Consider the following 16,952-nt stretch of genomic DNA (forward strand, 5'->3'; position numbering starts at 1 on the left):
AGGCAAGCTGGAACATTCAACAAACGAACTTAGCAATTTATGTGTGAGAAATACAAATGTCCAGCGTACTGATGCTCACTTAAGAAGAGGCAGTGCCTTCTCTTGCCAGGAGTGCAAATTCTCTTATAACCACCTTTCAGCCAACATCCCCCCTCCAGGAAGGGGTGCCTCCTTTATCCGCACCAAGCTGGGATTAGACACCAAACATTTTCTATACTATTTTAAAATTACACGGATACACACACACAAATTCTACAAAGTCAAATAAACGGGATTCCTTGCTTGGCAGGATGAATCTAAAAGATTTCCATAAAGTCAATGCCCGTAATTACTCTAAAGTCAGATGCAACCCAGCATAGAGCAGGGTTTGGACTCAGAAGGACCAGTTAGGAACTGTGGCTAGTTGAATAAGCTTAGGACATTTTTTCCCAATGTCTTCGTGTTCACAAAATGGAAAATGATATGATGTAAAATGGAAATGATATGATGATTACAAGATTTTTTGTTGTTGCTGTTTTGTTTCATTTTGATTTGGCCATGCCATGCGCCATGTGGGATCTTAGTTCCCTGACCAGGGATCCAACCCATGCTTGCCCCTGAAGTGGAAGCATGGGGGCAACTACTGGACCACTAGGGAAGTCCCACAAGATTGTTCTTAAAGACTGAATACAATAAGGTTTGGGGGCAAGAGGCTGGTTGGAAGGAGGGGTTAGGCAACCTCTCTAGAACCTGCCAAGAGCCTCCTTTCTTTAATTTTACTTTTACTTAGATTGCATGGTTATTAAGGATGGCTTTGGTATGGAACTGATGGTAGCTGAGGCCGGGAGGGGGAGGTAAAGGCCCCTAGCCTCCCTTGCTCTGCCACAGCTCCGTCCTGGCTCTGACTCTGTGATGACCAGGTCTGGGCCACATGGACAGGCCATTTAACTTCTCGTGGCTTTCATTTCCTCATTTGTAAAGTGGTTGTAATAGCACCTGCCTTCCCGAACCTGGGGTTAAGCAAGAAGCCTAGGGCAGGTTAACATGGGGCAGCCCTACAGGTGTCCTTTTGGTCTTTATCCAAGGCCAGGAATCCACTTAGGTTCACGGCAGACCACAGCGACCATTAGCTGACCTGCATACTCCAGGAAAAACAAACTTTCGCTACAGGGTAAATGAATTCATTTGTTTGCTCTGGCCTGTATGAAATACATCAAAAATCAAATATTTAGAGTCTGCAGAGTTTTCCAAGGAGTCGTCTTCCATATAATACCACACACGTGTGCATTTTTGTTTTCTCTACGGTGACTCGGATTTACCGCAAAGACCTCTAATTACTCTTCAGTTATCTGCAGATGGTAGAGTGCATTAATAGGGAAAGCAGAAGAGTGCTAGCTAAACTGGATTGCCCTCTGTGTTAACTAGAAATACAAAGACATGTGAAATACAAATTCATCCCTCATAACAACCGCATGTTGGTAATACTTCCCTCTTCTTGAATCAAAATACTGGAAGTATCACATACGTTGTTTCTAGGGCACACAAACTTCAGCCTGGGTTTAGGGAGTCACAGTCAAGGATTAGCCTCTGTGGTTTAATGAGCCTCTAAAGGAGCATCAGGGTAGATATAGATTCTTCCAAGGGTGAACGCAGCTCACTGGGCAGGGCAACCGACAAGAGGCAGTCCGGGTTCTGGAGTTCTTCAGTCCTGGCTCTGCCAACTCCCAGACCCAACCTCTCCGAGCCTCAGTTTCCCCATCTTTCATGTCTCACTAGACTTCTGTACTCTGTAACACCAGGAAGGGAAGACCTCTGAAACAGTCCAACCCTATCTGCACATCTTGACCACCACAAATGTCCCCAACTACAATCCATCTCCACCATCCATCATCCTAATTAACAAAACCTCCAGTAAAGAAGTACTTTCTTTACTCAGAGGTAAAGAAAACGGAGTGGCTTCAAGGAGATTCCCCCGGAGTGAGGGCTTCTGATGAGATGCCAGCTCACTGACCCTGAGCGTGCGTCCATGAAGATTTAGATGGATACTAACAGGTTCGCCCATATTTACCACAGGGTCCGTGCTGAAATATTTGAAAGTAAATTATAGACAATATAATACTGGGATACTCACATTAGGTGCACATACAATTAAAAACATTTTGCAAAAGTTCTTTGAAAACTTAAGGCACTGGATATCCCAACAGAAAGTAATGTCGTGAATTGAGACTCATAGTTGGTCAAATCAATAAATACATTCTGCCATTCACTTTGTAGCACTGACCAGGATTTTCCCTCCACCTGGAATGTTGTGCTTGCCCATCAACGACCACTTCCCACCACCTCAAACGACAAACTCCTAATTATCTCACGCCACCTCTTTCTAACTCTGATCTCCCTCTGAGTTCTGCTTCTGTTATACCTACTGCATTTATTTAAAATTACATGTACATTTTGCCTCGTTCCGTTTCTTCCCCTCTTTCCAGACTGGGAGCTCCATGATGGCAAGGTCTGACTGATTGCTTTGGAACCCCGGACCCCGCCCTTTGCTTGGAGCACAGCGAGCCCTGAACACACGTCTGATGAAAGGACAAGTTAGGTATTTTTAGAAAACCTAAATAATAAGTTATTACTGTGCTGTCTAATCTCTATTGAGACAAGGAGTCGAGACTGGAAAAGAGAAAATACTCCTCCTATACCCTCTGTCTACACTGAATACTAGAAGATGGGAAATCTGATATCTAGCCTAGAGAATCCCCGCCACCACCACCCCCCAAAAAAGCAGCAATCAGGATTTTCTTAGAAGTCTTATTACTTACTCATCCCTCTGAAGTGGCTGTCAAAATACTGAACTTTTCATCATTTCCCACACAAAGCACTGTTTTAGCAGCTGTTCCAGTCAGCTATTTCTGGTGTTAAACAATCTTTGATAGCCTGAGATAACTAAGTCAAATTATGGTCCTCACAATAACTCTTCTCTGCACCTACCTATTACGTTAGCTCAGGGGCATCTTGTAACATTAAACTGCTGTTTTCAAGGAAATTCAGAAAACACTCTGCAGAATTGGCACATTTAGGCCTCCCACCAGCTGTGGGCGCTAAAGGGTAAGTGATGCAGACAGAGTCATTTCCACTCCTGGGCGGCCCCTCACCCCTCTGGGGGCAGGGATGTATCAGAAGAGTGTGGGACACATAGGGATGTGCCCATGGCAATGATCAATCCATCTACTGATGATCTTGGGATAATTTAATGTTAAAGTGGACAAGATCCTGAAGCTTACTTGGTCTCCCTCTACTCCCTCAGCTTTGTAGCCAGTCAGAGATAGAGTCCTACAAAGACCATGCGGGAGTGGTCTGGGGAGTGGGCTGTCTCCTGATATGGAAGCTACAGTAGTACCCACTAGGGAATTCCCTGGCAGTCCAGTGGTTAGGACTTGGTGCTTTCACTGTGGTGGCCTGGGTTCAATGCCCGGTTGGGGAACTAAGATCCCACAAGCCACGCGGCACAGCTAATATGTACTGAGCACCACTTTTTAATGAAATATTTCAAAACCACAGAAAAGTATTGAAAATTACAAAACACATATCCCACCACTCTGACTTTAACACTTGGCCTTATCTGCTTCAGATCTGTTCTGTTTTTTTAGAAGAGAATACAACATACACGGTAAAGGTCTCCCCTGTGCTACCCTCAATTCTATTTCCCTCTCCATTCACCACCCTCCAGTTTTTTATTCTTCCCATCCAGGTCCTTATACTTTGACCCCCCCATGTATGTACATGAATATAGATTTAACACTGATGTATATTTTAAAATTTACATTAATGATAAAGAGTAGATATTGTTCTGCAATCTTTTTTACCCAATGTTTGTAAAATTTACCCAGGTTATACTTGCAAATCTGATTCATTCATTTTAAATATTGTGTAATAGTCCGCTGTTTAAATATACTGTAACTTATCCATTTTCCTAAGGAAGGGTATTTGGGTTTATCTTCTTCTTTTATTTATTATTTTTTGCTATAATAGGCACTGCAGTCATTCTCTGTACATGATCCTTAAACATGTGAGCACTTTCTTTAGAATGGAATCGTTGGGTCATAGGGTGTGTGTTGAGACTTTATTAGTCATTACAAAACTGCTTTCCAAAGTGATTGTGCCAATTTACACCCGTACCAGGAAAGTGAGAGAATATCCGTTTCTCCATAATATCCCCAACACTTAGTATTATCAGTTTGTTTGTTTTTTCCCACCAATCTCAAGGATGAGAAGCAATACCTATTTGTTGTTGAAATTTGCATTTTTCTGACGATTAATGAGTTTGGGTATCTCTTCCTGTTTATTGGCCATTCCAGTTCCGTATTCTGAGTTATTTGCCTTTCCTAATATGCTGACATTTGCTGAAACTTCCAGATCAGAAATTCAGTTTACTATTTAGAGGCTTTCACTCAGATAGACACTGGATTTCGATTCACTTCAGCAAATACACACTGATATTTCTAAAGCCAGAGGGGCAGTACACTTGGATTTACTTCTTTATATGTTCTATATAAAGGCAAGACCTTGAGATCAGTATTTGCAAGCCTCTCTCCCATGTAAGGTTTCTGTAGGTCACAGGCTCCCACCTTGTCCTTCTACCTGCTGCTGCCTCTTTGTCATTGGAGCCCTGCCTGTATGTCTTAGCACTTATGTGAGCTACATGATAATAGGCAGAAAGCACTTAAACAGTAACATCCAGAAGCAGTTGCTAATGGATATATATACAAAATCCAGCCATATCATAATTTTTACACTTCTCTGAATAAATCTTTTTTGTTTGTTTGTCTGTTTTTAAAGCCTTCAAGCCTTCACCCAAGTTATTTTACTTGATCTGGAATGTCCTCTCTTTTTTTTTTCTTTCTGGAAAATGTCCATTTCCCTCAATATCCAGGTCAAGGGTCACAAGGCATTTTGTTTGTTTTTTTTTTTTTTTTTTTTTTTTTTTTTTAAATATATATATATATATATACTCAAGGATATTTATTGGAGCACTTTTTTTTTTTCTACTTTATTTATTTATTTTATTTTTTTTTATTTTTGGCTGTGTTGGGTCTTCGGTTCATGCAAGGGCTTTCTCTAGTTGAGGCAAGTGGGGGCCACTCTTCATCGCGGTGCGGGGACCGCTCTTCATCGCGGTGCGCGGGCCTTTCACTATCGCGGCCCCTCCCGTCGCGGGGCACAGGCTCCAGACGCGCAGGCTCAGTAGTTGTGGCTCACGGGCCCAGCTGCTCCGTGGCATGTGGGATCTTCCCAGACCAGGGCTCGAACCCGTGTCCCCTGCATTAGCAGGCGGATTCTCAACCACTGCGCCACCAGGGAAGCCCTGTTTGTTTTTTTAAAAAGAGTCTGTGCTTTTTAAAAAATTTATTTTATTTATTTATTAATTTATTTATTATTTTTGGCTGCGTTGGGTCTTCGTTGCTGGGCGAGGGCTTTCTCTAGTTGAGGCGAGCGGGAGCTACTCTTCCTGGCGGTGCACGGGCTTCTCATTGCGGTGGCTTCTCTTGTTGCAGAGCACGGGCTCTAGGCATGCGGGCTTCAGTAGTTGTGGCATGTGGGCTCAGTAGTTGTGGCTCGTGGGCTCTAGAGCACAGGTTCAGTAGTTGTGGCGCATGGGCTCTAGCTGCTCCGTGGCATGTGGGATCTTCCCGGACCAGGGCTCGAACCTGTGTCCCCTGCATTGGCAGGTGGATTCTTAACCACTGCACCACCAGGGAAGCCGCAGGCATGTTTTGCTTTCTTCCCACACTCTCCCCATCCTCTCAAGCCCCCACCCCCAAATCTCCTGGCAATTAACTGTCCTCTTGTCTGTGATCTGTCAACCACCTTGCACTTCATATTACTAAGGCGATTATCACATTGTTTCCTACTGGAAAAAAAACTAGTTTCTTTCCACCAGGCTGTGAGCTCCTTGAAGCAGGCACAGCCTTATCTACCTTGGAATTCCCAGAGCCTGGAATAATGTCCTGCACATCATGCTGAATATTTATAAAATGGGCCACAAAGTTTTCAACCTGATGGACATTGGGAGAAACCAAGAATTATTTTCAGAGCTTATTCATCTCTGCCCCGCAGAACCCAATATAACAAGTTCTAGCAAACCGGCCATAAATAATTAAACTTGTCTAAGAATCGGACAACGAAAGGAGACCAAGATTTGAGAATGTGTTGAGCAATGTGTTTTCTCAATGTCATAACCTCAAAGAGCCTAACAGCCTTTCTCAAGCAGGGGTATAACTGGCTAAAAGGGAGAGACCAATCCCAACACTGGAATTCTACTTTCAGCTTAGAACAGTCTGGGAGTGTTTTTGTTTTCATAAGTATTGCTTCTTTTCCAACCCCTCTCGCATATTTAGGTAAAAATGGTTTCTCAACACAGTTCAAACCATGATTATTGGTTGAAAAAGGCCACACACAGCTCTTCCCCTCTCACCTTCACAGCTGCCTCTCAGGACCCTAGTCCAGCCAGATGTATCTCACATCACGGTTGCCGTGAAATAGGACAAGTTACTAGAGGGCAGGGGGCGCGTCTACACACACACACACATACACACACACAACTTGTTTCTGTTTGTGGAAAGATGGATTAATGAGAATTCTGCTAGTGTAGGAAAAACATTGCTGATTCTGTCAATTAGGATAGTTCTTAAACTGTGGTTAAGAATCAGTTTGGTTTTAGTTTCCAGTATGTTGCTCACTGAGACGTCTGTAAAATACAGTGCCTAGGAAATACAAAAATAGAGCTAGAGAATATGAAAAGAGACAAAGAAAATACAAGCCTCCAATTTTTCATCATTTAATTCAACAGACAAATGGCTCTAGCTTTCTAAATGCTTAATCTCAATTTCTATTCTTTAGCTCAAGGCAGTTGAAACAAATAGGTTGCAAACCAGCACTTTAAACAGCACCGAATTAGGGAAGGGGAGGCTGGAGCGCAGCAATATTCTTGGGACCACGTTTACTAGAATCACGTATAGTTTTAAAGAGTACATTCAATTCTATGATATAACTTTTTATTTGGGAAATGAAAAAAATTATAGCTCTGCCACTGCAAACTAAAATAAAATCCCACAAAATCATTTCTCAATTGAAAGCAAGAATACATGAATAGGGAAAGGCATGAGGTTTTCGCTGTATATTTATTTCAAGGGGCCTAGGTTTAAAAGCGTGGTGAAGAATCAGCCTGAAACTAACATGATATTGCACATCAGTTATATTTCAATTTTAAAAAATAATAAAAATAAATAAGTGTGGAGAATCTGAACTAGTCTATTAGGTGATTCTTGAAGAGACCCTTGACTCATTTCTTACCGATAGGGGAGCAGGCTGGAGGGGGTAGAATGACAAGGTCCCAGTGGCGGGGCACCCACCTCTGTAGTATTTCAAACTCATTCTGGATCACAGGGTCTTTGAATTTCATGCTTATATAAGTACCCAGAAAGTTAGGGCTCAAAATATACGTTCATATTTTCCATCACAAAAGATAAAGCACAGGCTAGTTTATAACTAAACAGACTGCGCAGAAAACTGAAATGGGAAGAGCATTTCTCCTGCAGAGCCTCTGTCAAGCAGCCAGTTAGTTCTGTGCTGCTCAAATCTTCCAAGCACCCTTGAAGGCCAAGTCTTCCAGGAGCTGCTCCATTTCACCCTGCAGGCCAGTCTCTTAAAGTCACATGCACCTTCTTCTCCTGCAAAAAGGGAGGGCAGGTGGAATTGATTTTTCCTTCTCTTCCGTGTCTGAGAAGGAACCATTAAAATATCTTTTTCATACCTTACTTTACACCCCAGTTAAGACCGGCTACATAATTTTTGGGGTCCTGTGCAAAATGAAAATGCATGTTCCCTTGCTTAAAAATTCTTAGGAATTCCTAGGCAGCCACAGTAGAACATTAAACCAAGGCTGGGGCCCTTCTAAATGCAGGTCCCTGTGCACCAGCATGGGTCACATACCCAGGCGCCAGCCCTGACCCCGGCAGTGCCCCGGTGATTTCATCTCCACAGGCAAGCTGTTGTTCTCAGACTTTTTTCAGGGATTCAAGTCTGCTCTGATACAGACCAATGAGGACAATGGACTGAATGTATTCAAAAGCACTCCAGGCACCTCTGTGATCCAAATCCTCAAATAAGCCCTCAACCCAGGAAGAGGAAGGTAGATGCATATTCATTATATTTACAGCCGCTTCCGTGTATACGATGGGAAGGTATATTGATTCTCATCTTGTCTGTGGAGGCAAGTCTGAACACCTGAAACTGATGGCTCAAGGCCGGCCAAGGTCAGCCATGAGAGCAAGGATGCAGGAGTTCTTTTGGTGATGGTGGGAGCAATTCATTGGTGAGAAGCCCACTATTTCTAACAGATAAGCCACACCCACCACTTCAAGGAAACCTAAGCGAGATGTTCCTCAGACTCCTTTTGTCAGGTGGGCCGAATTTGCAGGAGCCACTTACTGTCCCAAGATGACTGCCCACCCTTCTCCTAATTCTCCTAACCCCTTCTCCACAATGAAATAATATCACGAAATAGAAACAGTTATGAATTTTAAATTACATCTAGGTAGGACCTCCCTGGTGGCTCAGTGGTTAAGAATCTGCCTGCCAATGCAGGGGACACAGGTTCCATCCCTGGTCTGGGAAGATCCCATATGCCATGGAGCAACTAAGCCGTGCACACAACTACTGAGCCTGTGCGCCGCAACTACGGAAGCCCGCGCACCCTAGAGCCCGTGCTCCGCAACAAGAGAAGCCACCACAATGAGAAGCCTGGCAATCAAACAAAGAGTAGTCCCCATTCGCCACAACTAGAGAAAGCCCGCACACAGCAACGAAGACCCAACGCAGCCAAAAGTAAATAAAATTTTTTTAAAAATTAAAAATTAAAAAAAATAAAATTACATCTAGGAAATTATCTAGAATGTCTATATATATTATAGTACATCTATACAATGATATTTAGACATTTAAACTCATGTCCTCGAATAATTATTTAATGAGATGGCAAAACATATCTAGTATGTTATGTGGAAAAAACCCCCACAAAACTCTAATTTTTGTTCTATATGATCCCACTCTGTCAAATTACAAGTATAATATTGTCTATGCTATGAATTATAACATTATTATTAAAGATTACAAAAATTAACATATTTGGTGGGTAAAACAATTTTCCTCTCTTTTGTGTTGTTCTGTTTCCAAAAGTTTCTCTAAGGTACATTCAATACTTTTATGATATAAAAAAAATTTTTGTTGTTTTCTCAATTACTTCCAACCTTCTACTTTGGGCTTTATTTACTCAAAGAGAGATCAAGTAAGCCATCAAGTAAATAGATGGTTACTGTGTTTACATTAAAGCTGCTCTTCGCAACCACAGGTTAGTAATCTTGTTGCTAGGATGCAACATGCCAGTTTCGGGTCAATATTTAAATGAATGGCATCCTTAAAACACTCTCCGATGGAGAGGGGTCTGGGCTTTGTCTTTTAGTAATTTTTTTTAAAGTTCATTTTTTTCCCTTTAGCATATAAAGCACAGCAATACAACAAATTGATACATATTTGTGTGTATCAAATACACACAGGGCTTAACTCAGTTGTAGTGATTGGGTGTTTTTAATAACTAGCTTATCTTTAAGTCAGGAAGTTTACAGTCCCAAAATAAAAACCATAAAAGTGAAATGAATGAAATTAGTTTCTCAACTTTCATCACTGAGTACTCATTATATTTTAAAACTGTGTATTCATTATATTTTAAGTACCCACAGTGTTGCATTTAGTTACACATAAGCAAGGCAAATAAAGAGGCAATATGTGTTTATACCTACACTGGAAATGCCTGGATGGTTGTACATCAAACTGTTAATAATGGTTCCCTTTGGAGAATGACATCCGTATGGGGAGATGCCCCATAGGGAAGAAATTAGGAACTCTTTTAACTGTTAGAACTATATTTTCAAAAGTAATTGTTATGCTGTTAGAACTATACTTTATAAAACTTTGTATTCATAATTATTTACAAGATGCATATATTATAATAAAGCAATAATAAAAGAACTACTAAAGGAATACAAAATATCATAAGGAAGATCCTGCCAGTAAGATTTCATAAAAGATGAGACTCTGTAACCAGTCAGCTCCTGCTACTTTCCGTCATGGGTACCAGCCACCCTAAGAACTGGTCACCCTTAGCATGCATGCATGGGGTCACACTGTATAAAATAAGGCTGCCTTTCACCCGTGACTACGATCAGGGCAAACGCACAGGGGCCTAAGTGGAAGATGAGGCCGGCCCATCACACCCTCTCAAGGGAATCTGAGCTGAGACAGAGGAAGAGGAAAGCCAAGTAGCTACAGAAGCGGAAGCTGAAAGGATTCCATGAGAAGGGAAGGCAGCAAACAAGGCAGATGACACAGAGGCAGAAACACTGAGCTAAAGAACAGATACACAGTGCTCGCTTCGGCAGCACATATACTAAAATTGGAACGATACAGAGAAGATTAGCATGGCCCCTGCGCAAGGCTGACACGCAAATTCGTGAAGCGTTCCATATTTTTGTGAAGTAAGTCAGAAAGAGAAAAACAAATACAGTATGCTAACACATATATACGGAATCTAAGGAAAAAAAAAAAAGCCATGAAGAACCTAGTGGCAAGACGGGAATAAAGACACAGACCTACTAGAGAATGGACTTGAGGATATGGGGAGGGGGTGGGGTGAGATGTGACAGGGTGAGAGAGTGGCATGGACATATATACACTACCAAATGTAAAATAGCTAGCTAGTGGGAAGCAGCCGCATAGCACAGGGAGATCAGCTCGGTGCTTTGTGACCACCTAGAGGGGTGGGATGGGGAGGCTGGGACGGAGGGAGATGCAAGAGGGAAGAGATATGGGAACATATTGTATGTGTATAACTGATTCACTTTGTTATAAAGCAGAAGCTAACACACCATTGTAAGGCAATTATACTTCAATAAAGATGTTTAAAAAAAAAAAAAAAGAACAGATACACAGCAGAGGCTGAGGAAGCCTGGCGTCTTCAGGAGAAGAGAGCAGAAATGCAGAGCGCAGAGGAGTGGGTATGATAGGGAGCCAAGGGAAAGGCGGGGAGCCACTTCTTACAGCTGTCACAGGTTCTCTGTCAGCTCTCCAGGCCCGGTTCCAGGTCGCATGTATCCTGGCAAGGAAACCTAGGTACCCGAGGTAACTTGAGTCTCTGGTCCTTGTAACCAAAAGTGTCCAACTAAAACCCTAACTACCCCCCGGCTCCATCTAAGATGGGCTCTGAATAAATGTTCCCTTCTGTACGATGGCAAGGCAAGTGCTACAGGAACAGAGTGCCAAGGCATTAACAGCAATTTAATAATACGCTTTCCAGACTTGCATCCAAATACTCCAGAACAGATAAAAATAGCGGCTACAGAACTGTAATTAAAACAATCAGGCTATTTACAGGGGAGAGGTACAGTAGCAGCCTGGCTTGATCACTGGGTGTTTTGTCTTGACTTTACCCCTTTGAGGGCATCCAACTCCACTGGCATGCACTCTTCAGAAGAATCCTGGTTCTAGCTTAGCCTTAAGTCACCTGGACAAGACTAAGGGCTACTTCACAGAGACATTTCAGTTTGTGATGAATCGAGTGAAAGCAATCTTCACCTAAGGTCCAGATAAAGCTTTAAAGAGAAAACTAAGCTGGGAGGATCTGAAAATAAAAAGAACACCATGGCACCAACAAGTGGGAGAAACCAAACCAGGAAATCTGCCAAAGATGGTTTGACTTTGCAAAGCCAGGTGTGCGGTAGCAAGTAATGCCCTTATTTCGTCAAGTTGTGTATTATGACCTGACGTGTTTTTCAATATACATTAATGACCTGCAAATGTAGGTGAGTCCCTTATGGAATATATTAAACCCAATTAAGATTTCTTAAGAAATAGTTCAGGGATGGCCTGGAAAGTCCTTGTAAACTACTCTGAAAAATATCAATAATGGATGGCAAAAAAAAAAAAAAGGCTCACTGGCAATAATAAAAGCGGTATACTGCAGGGGGGGGGCATTTTTTTGCAAAGTGACTTCTAAGTCATTACCAAGAAATTGTTCTTTTTTCATACTATAAACCAGACACAATAGACATAGAGAGCAGTATGACAACCAACTATACAATACCAGCAAAGTCACTTGACTCATATATCTTCAAGCAGAGACTGATGAAGAAAGATGAAAGGTAGGGGGAATTATTTTTCATATTATTGTTTTATCAAGGAATGGGGAAACTGAAAGTAGTGAAGGTCGTACTTTGTTTCTTTCACCCTGAATTACATCTTCTGTACCTAGCTTCTTAATCTCTAAGCAAAAATGACACATGCACACATAAATGTATATGCATACATACATATACAGACATATAGTATGCACATATATATATATATGCATACACACATATTATACTATGCTCATTTAAAGCTTGCTCATTTAAAATGAGCTTAGAGTAGGGGAGGCTCTTAAAAAAAAAACCCTCAAATTTTGATTTCTGTCTTCGGATTTAATGAACACAATATGCAACAAAAGAACAGGATTACATCAAAATCAGTATTTTAAAACTTTAAAAAAATATAATCACAGGAAAGAACTCCATTTATGCCAATGTTTCTCAACCAGTACAGTTTTTGAAAACACGTAACAGTTCCACACTATCTCCCTCAGATTCTTTTATGCAACCCTAAACATCCTGACTCTGTAGAGAGTCACCATATGTTCCCTGAATCCAGAAGATACAGACAGAAGATTTTTGCCCCAACTTTTCTTTCTGTCACCCGTATTGGTTCAGGGTGGAAGGGAGAGAGAAGAGGGAGAAACAGAGGGAGAAAAAGCCTAAGTTTTAAATATTTTCCAGTTGTAAATGAACAATATTTAAGATGCTTCTTCAAACTGCACAGGCTTCCTGTTTGACAGCTATTACATAGACAATTCCAGAATGTCAGTGATTCTCCCTTGATGGCTAATTCGCCAGCCCTTATCCTTTTAGACATGCCTCCCCTTTTCCTGTTGTGACATCATCTCATTTACGGCTCTCAGACTAATTTCCCGGCAGCATGTCAGCTACAACTAGGGACTCAGGGACGTCAAGGAAGATACTGGCTACAAGGTCCTGAGTGAGGCAAAGGCCCAGCTGAGAACTGGGCAGTGTTGGGCACCCCAGCACAGCACTTCCAGCTTCAGAACTTCTTCTTTGCTGGTCGAGGGCCAGGGCCTCTGAAATCTAGAACACAGATCAGGAAAACAGATTCTTTCCATGGCTCTGTCAAAGCGTGAAGATTATAAGATTGGGAGAGGAGTGTGCTTCATGCACTCAGGGTTTCCACCAGTGCAACTAGTGTATTCTCTGAGACAGAGACAGCAAAGCAGGGCTCTGGGTCCCCCGGTGCCCAGCCCTTAATTCTCTGTCTATCAGGACAGGGCTTCCCAGTGGTGCCCCGGGAGATGGTGACACACATGGGGCAGCACACAGACTCTTCAACACTTTAGGGCAGCTGGGTGGGCACTTACCCCATGTGCCCTGTAAATACTACCAATTCCTAAGTGTGTTATGATGTGAAAATAGGTGGAAAGCTCTGGATAGACTAAACAAAGCACAAAAACCTTTCAGCGCATTACAAAATTTCTATATGTTTAATTTTGTTACATACTGACATCATTCGAGTTGATAATATGTAGTTTTCCAAGAGTTTGTCTATAAAGTTAAGCTAAACGTGCTTTACTTTATTTAAGTGCAATGTACATATTTTTCTTTTTTTTTTAATAGGAAAAGAATACATCTAGCCATGTACATGGGGAGGTGACTCATGTGACATTTTGCCTGATCTTTGATTCTCTTTGGGCTCATTCTTGGAAAATTTTTATTAGGACGGAAAAATCCCCTCCTTGTAAAAGTTTTAGGCTCTCTGATCATTAGCCCTCACTCCTCTGAATGGACTCCGAGGAAAAGTGAGTCAGGGCCCCCATGTAACCAATGCCCAGGCTCTCAGGCCTCCTGGCCCTCCACAGAAGGCCCAATGAATAAACCACCACAATGACTGAACACTTTAACAATTAGCAAGCCAAATGATTAGGAAATTACCAACATGCCTATTTCAAATAATTTCCAAAAAGATCATCAGGGAAACCCCTAAAAAAACTAAGTTCCTTTAAATTTGGGACAGTGCCAGCAATACAAGGGAAACATTTGGATGGCAGTGGTCTATCTCCTTGATGGGAATGGGCACGTTTCTAACATGGCAGGGCCCACCCAGGGTTGTGTAAAGTAATCAGAGGTGGCGAATTCAAGTTCTGGCTTCCCTAACTCACGAGCTGTGTGACTTCAGACAGGTCACTTGGCCTCTCTGAGCCACAGTTTCCTGCCACTAAGTCAAGAATCATTTATCTTCTCTGCCCATCTCCCAGGGTTGTTGAGTAGATCAGATGACATACTGTTCAAGGAAGTGCTACATAAACCGTGGAGTATCTTGTCCATGTAATGTATGCAGGATTTTTTAAAATAATGCTTAATTTGACAGCATGAAAAGAGCTTTAGGTCATAACACTTCCATCTTACATTACAAAGGAGACTGAGTGGTAGGTGAAAAAGTGCTTCTCATGGTTACGTTTTGAATCTTAGTTAAGTGGTCACCATGGTTATTAGTCTCTAGAAGAGGTGAAGGAATAAATACGGTCTCATTCCTGGAGGCCGGGTTTTCATCTTTGTCATTATGAAATGTACACTGAGCTCCCGTAGCTCTCTTTGCTGGGCACTGGAAACACAATCTATCTCTGCTGTCTTTGGGGAGACAAGGATCCAACTGGGAAGACAGAAGCAGCACATACAAACAGCAACCATTAAAATGCTCATTCGGGACTTCCCTGGTGGCGCAGTGGTTAAGAATCCACCTGCCAATGCAGGGGACACGGGTTCGAGCCCTGGTCCAGGAAGATCCCACATGCCACGGAGCAACTAAGCCTGTGCGCCACAACTACTGAGCCTGCGCTCTAGAGCCTGTGAGCCACAACTACTGAAGCCCGAGTGTCTAGAGTCCATGCTCCGCAACAAGAGAAGCCACCGCAATGAGAAGCCTGTGCACCGCAACAAAAGAGTAGCCCCCTCTCACTGCAACTAGAGAAAGCCCGCGCACAGCAACGAAGACCCAACGCAGCCAAAAATAAATAAATTTATTAAAAAAAAAAAAAACTCACAGAAATAAAATGCTCATTTGCTTCGTTAGTTCAAGGGTACGTAGAATAGATGCTCCAGGGCGATTAACCAGGGCTGGGATGCTCATGTGAGAGAGTGTTTCGAACAGTGTCCTGGTGTTGGGCTTGGTAGAAGATAGCACTTAAAAGCACCAGGAACCTGGATGGAATCCCAGTTTGACTGCATCCTAGGGTCATGACCTTGCAGCAAGGTGTATAATTTGAAAAAAAAAAAAAAAAATCATAATTTCTTCATCCATGCAATGAAGATAATGGTATCTTCCTGACAGGGCTGTGGTGGGGATTTAAGCAGATAAGGCACATGGAACATTTACAGTGCCTGGCACTCGGGAATTGTTCAGTCATATTCCTGGCTGCAGCTGCCCACGTGTGGCAAGGTGACCCAGCACAGTGGGAACGCACATGGCATGTTTGGGGCATGACTGCGGGTTTGGAATAGAGATCAGATTGTAGCTGGGCAGCCCCATGCTGCACTGTTTGGACTTTACCCTACCGGGGAAGGTTCTGGGGGCTGGGGAGTCACACGCGTTGCGTAGAAATCCCTCTGATGGCAGCATGCAGTCGTTAGGGAAGTGGGAACGGAAGCGGGAAAACCAGTTAGGAAACTTTATGAGGAGGAGGAGATTAATTGAGCCCCTTCTTTTATACTAGGAACTGTCCTTAACACAGAATCACCTCTTTAATCCTTGCAAAAAACCCAGATGAAATCCCCATTTCACAGATGAGGAAATGGAGGCTCAGAGACATTAAGTGAGTGAAGTCAGGATCCGTTTCACTGGCCAAGAGAGTCCACTAAGCTGCTTCCCACTCACAGGGTGACAAGGGCCTTGGGCTGGCAGGTGCAGCAAGGGAAATCGAGTGCCACTGTGCTCCTTGGAAGGTAAGATGGTCCGCCCCAGGGAAGGTGGCAAAATCTCTGCTGTTTTTATTTCTATTAGGGAGAAGCTTCCTTCATCCACCTTCTCCTGGAGGGGACTAACCTTTGAAGAACTGGTTTCCAAGGTGGCCCCAAAGCTTCTACCAATACTGGCAAGTTCAGGCCTCACAGTTTGGTATTTTCTGTTTATTCTCCAGAATGGAATGATGGACCCTTGTGACTGAGACCAGAGACCAGCTCCTGTGTGGACACCCAGAGGGGAGCCACTGTGGCCCAGACAACACACAAAACTCCTTTCCTAGTTCCTAGAAGGTGATTTCTCTCTGAGATAAGTGCCCTCGCTAGGGCTCAGCCAGCCTTCGAAGGAAGTTTCCAGAATTACCCTGGCATCTAACTGGCAACAGACAACTAGGCCCAAAGGGTGGAGAAGACCCTAGAGATCCTAAGGGTCTGGGGAACAGAATTTATGTTTCCACTAGAAGCCTTGTTTATACTCTGGTTGAAGAAATGGAATGAAATGTACTATATATGCCAAGCATATGTGTATTTTTCCAATTGACCTTAAAACAACAACCAAACAAAGCCAATAATGGCGTTGACCATATGTCAGCTGCTATCCTAATCACTTTACATAGAGCACTTTCTAATTAATCCTCACAACATCCTATGACATGTATGCAACTCTTATCCCTATTTGATGGATGAGAACACGGGCACACAGCCACTTGGGTGGCAGCCCCGGTCAGTGGGTCTAGGGCGGTAAGACTCCAAAGCCTGTGCTCATTTTACTGCATCAGCTTCTAGAATAATTTCTTTAAGGGGGTTGAG

General features: G+C 42.7%; 1 protein-coding gene and 1 non-coding gene across 3 annotated transcripts in view; one reads left to right on the forward strand and one right to left on the reverse strand.

Moving 5' to 3' along the window:
* Positions 1-16,952, reverse strand: part of TBC1D9 (TBC1 domain family member 9) — a 111,284-nt gene that overhangs the window by 62,477 nt on the left and 31,855 nt on the right. The gene's annotated exons all lie outside the window — the stretch shown is intronic.
* Positions 10,454-10,560, forward strand: LOC132366816 (U6 spliceosomal RNA). Its single transcript, XR_009503539.1, has one exon. It is a non-coding gene; the product is annotated as a U6 spliceosomal RNA (small nuclear RNA).

Source organism: Balaenoptera ricei, chromosome 5 (genome assembly GCF_028023285.1).
Source record: "Balaenoptera ricei isolate mBalRic1 chromosome 5, mBalRic1.hap2, whole genome shotgun sequence".
NCBI classification, from domain to species: Eukaryota; Metazoa; Chordata; class Mammalia; order Artiodactyla; family Balaenopteridae; genus Balaenoptera; species Balaenoptera ricei.